Source organism: Miscanthus floridulus, chromosome 7 (genome assembly GCF_019320115.1).
Source record: "Miscanthus floridulus cultivar M001 chromosome 7, ASM1932011v1, whole genome shotgun sequence".
NCBI lineage: Eukaryota > Viridiplantae > Streptophyta > Magnoliopsida > Poales > Poaceae > Miscanthus > Miscanthus floridulus.
The window spans coordinates 68,499,110-68,509,561 of NC_089586.1; positions in this window are offsets into that span (position 1 = coordinate 68,499,110).

Sequence of the window (10,452 nt, forward strand, 5' to 3'; positions counted from 1 at the left end):
TGAGTTGTGGACAGGAAGAGTACCCTCACTAAACCACTTATGTGTGTGGGGGAGTCATGCTGAGGCTAAAGTATTTAACCCAAACATTAGGAAGCTAGATCCTAAAACAGTAAGTTGCCATTTCATTGGCTATCTAGAAAAGTCAAAAGGTTTTTGTTTCTACTATCCAGACAGACATACAAAGTTTATGGAAACGAGACACGCTGTCTTCCTAGAGGATGAAATGATGATGGAGAGCATGGTAGCTCAAGAAATTGACCTTGAAGAGAAGCGGGTGTATGCGCCCACTCCGATGATTCATGAGCCATTTTTCTCACTACCTGCTATCGTTGCACCGACAGTGCAAGATACTATGGTGCCAGCACTTGTTGTTATTCCGCCTGTGGCAACAATAAATGACGATGAGGAATCTGTTCTTCAGGATCCTATAGAACCTATTGCCACACATGAGGGAGAGCAACAATAGACTCAAACAGAAGATGTGCCAAATGTGGAGGCCCCTAGAAGGTCTCAAAGAGTTAGAAAATCAGCTATTTCTGCTGACTATGAAGTATACAACACTAAGGAATTTCAAATGGAGGATGATCCCATCTCATTTGAAGAAGCCATGAGAAGTGATCATTCATCAAAGTGGCTTGAGGCCATGGAAGATGAAATAAAATCTATGAATGCCAATAAAGTTTGGAACTTGGAAATAATTCCTAAAGGAGCCAAAATAGTAGGATGTAAATAGATCTACAAAACAAAACTTGACTCTTAAGGGAATATAGAGAGATATAAAGCACGACTTGTGAAAAAAGGCTTTACGCAAAGAGAAGGAATTGATTACAATGAGACCTTTTCTCCAGTCTCATGTAAGGATTCTTTTAGAATCATAATGGCATTAGTGACACATTATGATTTACAATTACATCAGATGGATGTAAAGACGACATTTCTCAACGGGGACTTGGAGGAAAATATTTACATGGCGCAACCGAAAGGTTTTGTCATGGAAGGAAAAGAACGAATGGAATACCGCCTAAAGAAATCCATTTATGGATTAAAACAAGTTTCAAGACAGTGGTACTTGAAGTTTGATCAGACAATAAGGAATTTTGGGTTTAAAAAAAATAGAGGACAATTGTGTCTATGCAAAGTTTAAGAATGGAAAGTTTATCTTTCTTCTTGTATGTGGATGATATCTTACTTGCTAGTAGTGATGTCAGTCTACTGCTGGAGACAAAGAAGTTTTTATCCTCAAAATTTGATATGAAAGATCTTGGTGAAGCTTCGTTCATTCTACGGATCGAGATTCACCGAGATAGAAGTAAAGGGGTATTAGGACTGTCACAAAAGACATACACAGATAGGATCTTAAAGAAATTCAGTATGCACAAATTAGTCTCTCACCTGCTCCTATAGTCAAGGGCGACAGATATGGAGATTTTTAATGCCCGAGGAACCAATATGATATTGATCAAATGAAAACGATTTCATATGCTTCAGCTGTCGGAAGCTTGTAATATGCTCAAGTATGTACACGCCCTGACTTAGCATTTGTTACCGGGTTACTTGGCAGATTCCATAGCAATCCTGGAACAGAACACTGGAAATTAGTAAAGAAAGTCTTGCATTATTTGCAAGGAACGAAAGGCCTCATGATGACATATAGAAGATCAGATTCACTCCATATAGTGGGATATTCTAATTCTGATTATGCGGGAGATGATAGAAAATCCACGTCTGGATATATATTCACTCTCACAGGGAGAGCTATTTCATGGAAAAGCTCAAAGCAAACCGTCACTACATCGTCCACAATGTATGCCGAGTTTGTAGCGTGTTATGAGGCAACGGGGCAGGTGAACTGGCTAAAGAAGTTCATACCCGGTTTGAAGGTGGTTGACGACATCTATAGACCACTTAAATTATACTGCGATAATAATCCGGCAATACAGTATGCTCACAACAATAAGTCAAGTGGTGCTGCCAAACACATTGACATAAAGTATTATGTTGTGAAAGATAAAGTCCGGGATCATGTCATAAGTCTTTAGCATATAAGTACCAAAAAGATGCTCGCGGATCCGCTTACAAAAGGCTTACCACCCAACGTGTTCAGAGAACATGTAGCCGGCATGGGTTTAAGGGAAAGCCTATAATTCCTGGACAAAAGAAGGCACAAAGTTAAGTATCTATTTCAGAACAGAGTGGTGTGTTGTAGCTATTAAATCTATCGGCAATTGACCGTGACGATGAAACATGCTCTATGCGATAATCTGTAATGGAATGAACAAAAGTAAATGATATGAAATTGAAAAATGGTAGGAGATCAAGAGGGAGATTGTTAGATTAATCTCTAACCCCAAACTGGGCCCAACGGCCTAGTTGGGCCTTTGATCCGCACCCTGATCGGGGGCGCCCAGCCCACTATGGCTGGAGGGCCACTGTCACACTGTGCAATAAATAGAGGTGGGATCGGCGGCTCAAGTCACGAGGTTCGCCTGAGCCGAGCTCCCTACCGAAACCGAAACCCTAATCCGATCTAGAGGGGCGTAGCCAGTGACGAGAAGCCACCAGCTGCATCGCCCCGCTCCATCGACGTCGATGGCTTCATCGACCTCTTTCCCGAACGTCGCTGCCCGTGCGCAGACTTCACCGACGAACGAGATGGCCGACGTCTCTGGATCGACTCCCTCTGCGGTGTCAGATTTGACACGTCCATCTTCTACCCCTTCCTTTTTTCTCTCGTTCTACCTACTGTTATCGCACTAGTAGATGTTTTAGGGTTCATGATTTTATTCAACAGCAAGTAGACATGCTAGTTCTATGCCTATAGATCCTGTTCAAGGTCTAACAATATGAAGCTCAAAAGAATCTTGACTAAAGTTAGTCACCAACTAAACACTTGCCAATTTGGTCAAACTTGCCTAAGATAAAGTGCGGCATAGCAACTAAACAGCCCCTAAGAAACACATACGCGTGTATTTTGTTTCTTTGCAATTGGATTTGTTTTGGGATTAAATTTAATTTTATAATTTCTAAAAATCGCAGAGGCTGAGGCTGTTCAGCTGTGCGTTGCAGCGATGCTTCTACAGTAATCTGTGAGAGGAAAAAATGCGGCTGCAGCAATATGTGAGAGGAACCGAACATGCCCCTAGGCTTTCTCGTCCCTGGAAATCTTTTTTGGAGATGGATTCTTTCTCACTTTTATAAATGAACCATTAATTTCTACAAACCTTCTTACCTTCAAATAGAGAGATGGAAAAAGTCGTCTCTAAAATCACTTCGGTCGGCTCTGAAAATCACTTGTTGTAGAACTGGGTACAGCGAAGTGTATACGTGGGTGTATGCTTCGTTGGACGGCCAGGTACGTTTCAGTAGTTGCAACATGGTCGCTGGTACAATAGTCGCTGGGTGGCCAACCGAACGGCCGCACCTGTGCTTGAAGCCAATTAAATCGTCATCCATATATACCGTGCGTTCATGGTACACTGATCAAGTGGATCCATGCATGGAGTTCCGACATATCGATCGAGCTGATGACCCTGATCTGATCCAGATGCAGGCTGATGACTACTCTAGCATGTTGCTTTCAACCCACGTAGACAATTTCGTCCGTCGGCACAAGATAGGCATCGTTTGAACTCTGTACACGTATAGGTTTGGAGTTTGCACAGTTCGTAAGCAAGTTTGTAGCTAGTTTGTACACGTAGTATCATCATCATTGAGAACTTATCTGGCTACTTCCTTTTTCAAAAATCACTACTACGTACAATAATCTTAGAGTGCGTAGGTAATTTATTACTCCTACCATTTAGTAAATTAGTATACTTCCCTACTGGGCCAGGTCCTAGTCCAGTCCGGATCTTATCCTGCCTCTTGATTCCTTTCTTGGTTCTTGGTTCACCTGACGAACGGCGACGAGGCGGAGCTACCGAGCGAACCGAGGGTATCAAAAACTGTTGTAAAAAAAAAGGGGGTATCAAAATACTATGATGATGCATGGTTATCAAAATGGTCTGAGCCTTGTGCATCTCCTACCTACTACTCCTGTAAAGGCATAACAATTGAAGATTTGTAAAGTTTCATAGCACGCAAAAATTTTCTGTGCATGACTTGATGGTGATTCACGTTGCGATTTTAGGATACCATATAAGATTAAAATAATTCTAAGCAAGGAACAAAAACGTAGAGCATGATTTCCAAAAATATAAAGTCAAAAAAGATTTTAGTATTTTTACACAACATTTGGATAATTTTTTTAAAATTATTTATGTAATTATTGAATAAAGTTTAATTGATCTCCCTAACTATTACGAAAGTGCAATAACTCCCTCATGGTTGACATGGTATCACGTAGACGTGGTATTACGAAAGTGCAATAACGAGAGTGGGTGCTTTTGATACAGAAAAGGTACCGCGAGCTAACCCAGATAATTGCATCACGTGTCAATGAGGCATGATAACTGTTATTCTATTATTTTATATAAGAGATGCACTTGGATGTCTTCATGGGTGGTCGTAGTACGTGTCTCAAAAGCATACGGTAATAGTCACGGGCGGGCGTCCGTCCCGCCTTTCAGGCCTTCACGGCCCACCAAGCCCGTCTCCTCCGTCTCCCACGTCTCTCTCAAAAATTATCCACATGCTCACGCATCACACGCTTCACTACGTCGTGCAGACGTACATCTGCCTCACTCCGCATTAGCCACAGCAGCCATCTCTCTGCACGCGGCCCACCCTGTGTTGTTCGCTTCTCGCTTCTACCTGTCGCGCGCTCCCACCAGCGTCGCTCGCTCCTGCGCTGTCAGGCATGCCGGGCGCCTTTGCTGATGTTCGTGGTGCCATCACGCGCCTAAAGTCGGTCCCCGACCAAGCCAAGGACACCCATGAGTGCGCCCTGTGCTAGTGGTGCTCGTGCCCCGAGGCCGAAATCAACCGGCTCCGACCTCCCATGCTATATATTGCAAATGTATGTGTTCAAGTGTTTTAAATGTTTCAGAGATAGGTTGCAGGTGTTTCGTATGGATGTTGCAAAGTAGATCGAGATACTCCATATGTTGCATATAGGCCTGCTAATGGGTTGGGGGGCAAACGAGTTTTTTGGGGCGGGTTCTGATATGAGGTGTGTCTAGATCGGTGGAAATGGGTTCTATTTTCGTGTGGGTCGGGGCGGGTTGGGGTTACAGAGAAGGTGGGTTGGGGCAGGTCGGGGTTACCTGTCGCGCTCACGTCCATGGCAGCAAGGGCTTCAATCACATGTCCGTGGTGGGTTCGCTGAACTCCGCCCTCGCGATGTGCTCTATCTTCCCATACGGCAGCACCTGGATGAGCACCACGCCCGGCAGCATGAACACCGCGTTCGTTAGCCCGGCCCGTGCATGCCCAGCACCACATTTGATAAGGACATGAGCTCTATGCATATGACCATGCTTGGAGATAGAGGACGAGGAGATCAGCGAGGGTGTCCTAACCGAGAAGGAGGCCTGAAGCTCATCCGGTTCGAGTCACCAAGGTGGAGGCACAAATCAAGTTCGAGTCCATCTCAGGTTCCAAGACTAGTCTATCATAAAACTGGTCACATGGGCGCGTCCGGGCTCCGTTTTCAATGATCCACATATGGATGGAAAGCTAATTAGATAAGGAAGCTAATGCAAGTGGTCTAACATCAAAAGCCCTTTGGAATCAACGGGAATCGTCGAAACAAGTCAACGTCTAGAATCTGCTAGGGTGCTGCGACACCGTCTTTTGGTCCGTTGGACCGTGTATCGTCTTAGAGCCCATTAGGGGGCGCGTCCAGGGAGGTGACGTCCAGGGCTCTATAATTAGCAGTCGTCGCTCTCCTTAGGGTTTGGATTTTGTTTAGTTCTTGATTTCCTTGTGAAACAGATGTCATTTTGCTGCAACTGCGCCGCCAAGGCCGCTTGCTGTGAACCAGGGCCCCAGTTCTTGATCTTGTTCGCCTGTGGCGATTAGTCCTTTCGAATAAAGACTTGAACTCCTTCTCGTTATCATAAGCCTCATATTTATTTGCAATTTCAGATTGCGTTCATCCCGTTCTTGCTTGTGTTCTCGATTCGCTTGCAAGAAAGCCTTCTCGGCGAGGTCAATCGCGTTCACGTGGTTGATAACCAACGGAGCAGTGGTGTAACGGTTGCGAGGGTCCGAATCAGTCTTGGTTCGAAGCCTAGATCGTGAACGTCGAGTCTCCACCAATCAACGCTATCGTACCTATCGGAAGATCGGGCCTTGTCTACATCAACGTTGAACGAGCTCGCCACCTGCGCTTGCTCCGCCTCCGCTGCGTCGTCACCACGCTGCTCTGTCGCCACTGCTGCGTCGTCGCCGCACTGTTCCACAGCCACCGCCTCCGCCGCTCGTGCCACCTCCGGCTCGTTCGTGATCCAGATCAGCAGCAGTTGTGGCTTCTTATGCAGCGGCTCTCGCCTAGGCTCGCCGGTGCACCGCATGGAAGCGCATAGATCTCACGAAGGAACCGGTGAAGTCCGCGGCCGCCATGGAGAGCGCGTAGATCGAGGCTCAATGGGTGAACCTGCAGGAACAGGGTGGGTTGGGCTAGGTTTACTAATTTGAGTTTGGGGTGGGGTTGGGTTGGGTAGTGATGTCAATGAACGGGATGGGGCGGGTGTGGGTGGGTCTTGCAACATTAGCAGGCCTAGTTGCATATGTTGCAAGTATTTAAGCGGCATGTTACAAGTGTTTTAGAGGCATGATGCAAATGTTTGTTCAAAATATTTCATCTGTTTCAGACGTATGTTGCAATCGTTTTTTATCTAGATGTTGCACATGTTTTACACCTATGTTTCAGGAGTACGTTCAAAATATTTCAGTTATTTCAGTCTTATGTTGCAATAAGTGTTCTCATGTTGTGATTTGCAAGTATTTTATTTGGATGTTGCATATGTTTTACACACATGTTGCAATTGTATGTCCAAATATTTCATCTGCTTCAGTCGTATGTTGCATCCAAGTGTTTCATGTTTCAGATGTAGAGCGTCATTGGGGGCACGGCCTAGGCGCTGGGGCTGGGGCGCGGCAATCCGTGGGCCTGCGGCCAAGACGCGTAGTGCACCTAGGATCCTACAGACGGGACGTGCTGTCCTCATGCCGGCTCTCAGGTCCTACCCGCCCAGAGATAGAGGAGGGGGTCAAGGGAAAGGAGCAGCTAGCGTGGCGTTTCCCATGGACACGTGGGCGTCCAGACTCACAGCCGCGGAGAGAGGAGGGGGCCAAGGCGGAATGAGCGGCAAGCGCGGCCTTTTCTACGGGTGTGCATGACGAAGTTGGCACGGGCGTCTGGACACGTGCTTTTGTTCGGACATCCGGACACTAGTATCTCCGAAAAGTATATATGCTCCCTGTTGCTCTGTTAGGCTAGGTTAGCCTTGCTCTGCTAGCCATACTTGGCAAAAGAACAAGCAGGCTGCAGACCCAACAAATCCTGTTTTCCGGTTGAAGGAGCTAACTCGACCTTACTTTTTTTTTTTAAATCAGCACCACTTTATTCATACATGAGAGTAATTACAAACTCCATTTGAAGGAAAAAGCAGCCAAATATGTCACCCTACATGTTCATAAATTGAGCTAACTCGACCTTACTGTTTTTCCTTCTATGTATTGGAGCCGTTCGGCCTGCTTTCTGCTAACATCTGGTCAGGTTTGTGATGCTGCAAAAAATGTGGCGCTTGACTTGTCGGACTGGAGCAAAAATATCCTAGGCGATCTGAAGAAACGTATTAAGAAAGGGCAATGGTAAGGTACATTACCTACAAGGAGGGAATATCTCAAATAAATTTGAACCGTTAATTTTTAGATTTTTTAAATCAATTAATTAACCTAAGAAAAGGAAAAAGAAAATATCTTGCACGGGACAGACAGAAAGCGGCGGCCGGCCACGCGGCCATTCCTCGTTGATTGCGGAGCCGTCCTCTCTCTCTCTCTCTCTCTCTCTCTCTCTCTCTCTCCTGTGGCCGGCCACGGAATACTCTATTTTGTAGCTGGACCCAACCCCGACCCAGCCAAGGATACGGACAGAACCAGACAGCCTCCCCACCTACATCGCACCGTGGCTCAGCTTGGCTAGTCATTTAATCATCCGATCCCCTAATCACGTGGTTTTATATCCTCAAATCACGTCATTTTCCCTTTTTCTCTCTCTCTCTCTATCATCCCATACGAATCAGAGGGCAGCGGCGGTGGCTACCCTGCCCACGGCGTGGATCTGCACAGGCGGCCGCGCTGGCGCCTCCTCACCGACCGGCGGCCCTTGCCATTTCAAGACCGGTGAGCTACAGACATCGAGGAGGTGACAATCCCCATCCGGCCCGTGGCGGCAGCTCCGGCATCCCGGCGCCCCCTCTCCAACACGGCCCGCGGCGGCGCATCCTTCCGTCCCGACGGCGGCCGGAGCGCCCGTTCTCCTCCCGACCGCAGCCGCGGCGCCCTTCCCCATCCCGTTGCAACCTACCTCGCCTCGCGCAGATGGCGCCCCGGCGGCGGCGTCGGTGCCCTCGGCGGTGATGCGTCTCGCCCGGTTCAGACGGCGCCCCGGGCGTCCCCATCCCCGGCCTCCCCACATTGAGCAGTGACGCCTCTCCTCGCGTCGACGGGGACCTCTGGTGGCGGTGATCAGGTGAAGTGGGCACGGTCCTTGCTAGCTTCTTGATTCTTTTGGTCATGGATGTGCATGTGCTCCTCCGTGTGTTCCTATGTGTTTATTATTTGAATGGTGCATTTGGATTCCTACAGCTAAACGCACTTTGCCTTGTATGCTTAATTATTTTGTCTGATCCGAAGCACAGACTAGCACTTCCATGCATTCCGGGGATCCAGGTGGGATGCCGAAGATCCGTGTCCGTGCGGGGAGATGGCGGCGGGGTCGGCTCCCTGTCTGTGGCTGCGGCCACATCGTTGGCTGCCGGTGGCAGCAGCAGCAGCTTCGGCGAGCTCGCGGAGGCAACAGGAGCAGCTCCGGCGACAGGACAACAGCTGAACTTACCACAATGGCGTCACCAGTCTGTAGCCGAACCCATACTAGTTGATCCATCAGTTGTTTGTAAAAAAAAATCTAGATGCTTATTTGACTTATTAGTACTGGTCTTTGTTGCTGCAGAATTTTACTATTTTCCACCTTTCTTGCAGTCTGAAATTGATTTAGTCTTGCTAACCTATTCTCCAAAAGAGTTTGTAAAACCAAATATGTGAATGATATCAGAAGTTTAGAACTTAGTAAATGGCTATTTTCATATTAGTTAACTATTGTAAATTTGATTTTAGTAATCATGCATGAAACTGTGTGAAAAGGCATGGTTATTCTCGTAAATTATAGTAATTTACTAATATACAGATTATAATGAAAGTTCATGTTATAATTTACTATAATGAATATACAGATTATAGTAAAAGCATGGTCTCAAGCCATTTGAATATTGTAACTGCATATCATGGTAAATTGGCCATGTCCTTATAGTGATTGATTTCCGCCACATTATGGTAATTCCCATTCTCACTTACCGTGTTCATGGCCAGCTTAATTTATCCATGAGTATTAAACTATATTTTTCATCGGCTAATTCCAAATTTTTGTTGGTAAGTAATTACTTTCTCAGCTTGATTTTTTCTATTACTTACCCTTCACGACACTATCATTCTTTTGGAGCTGAAAAAGACTGGTTGTGTTGCAGTGCCAAATGGAATGTGCAAGTGAAGCAAATATCATTTTCAATATTGTGTTCGTCCCATATTATTGGTTGAATCACTTACATGGATGGCATATATGTAGCATTTAGTATTGCCATGTTATATTATTGGCAAGCTCTTTTTAGCTGATCATTTTTTACCATCGTCATGGGATTATCGTAAATATGCATCCTAAGTATCTTTAATCTTTAACTGCCATATAGTAAATTCAACCATATACATGTTCACCTTAAGCATCATATTATTTAAGATCGTTCATATTTTTTAATGAATTCAGGCAATTAGGCTTCCCGGCAGCAGCTGCTTACTTTACTGAGCATCAAACAGGCATGACCGATTGATCTCAGTTTGATCACTAGTCAGTGCACCAGGTTGCATGTGTTGGAGTAGTGCCAGATAGAATATGCAAGCAAAGCTTCTGAGACGGCACATGTAGTTTCACAATGTGTGGGGATGGCATGTTATATTTTGCTAGATTCTCTAGTAAATTTTCATTGCGAATTTATAGTAACTTGATCATCATTGTATATTATCATAACCAATTCTTGGAAAATGGCTTTTGCAGCCTAATTGTGCTAACTCCAGGCCCCATCTTCATTCTCAAGTTTGATTTTCTCGTAACTATTTGATGATAATTCTTCTACGCATTATAGTAAATAGTTTCTCGGAACAACGTGATGCTAAATTATAGTAAAGTCTATCCTAGTTACCATCTCAAGCCACTGACATCCTGTACTATTTTAGTAA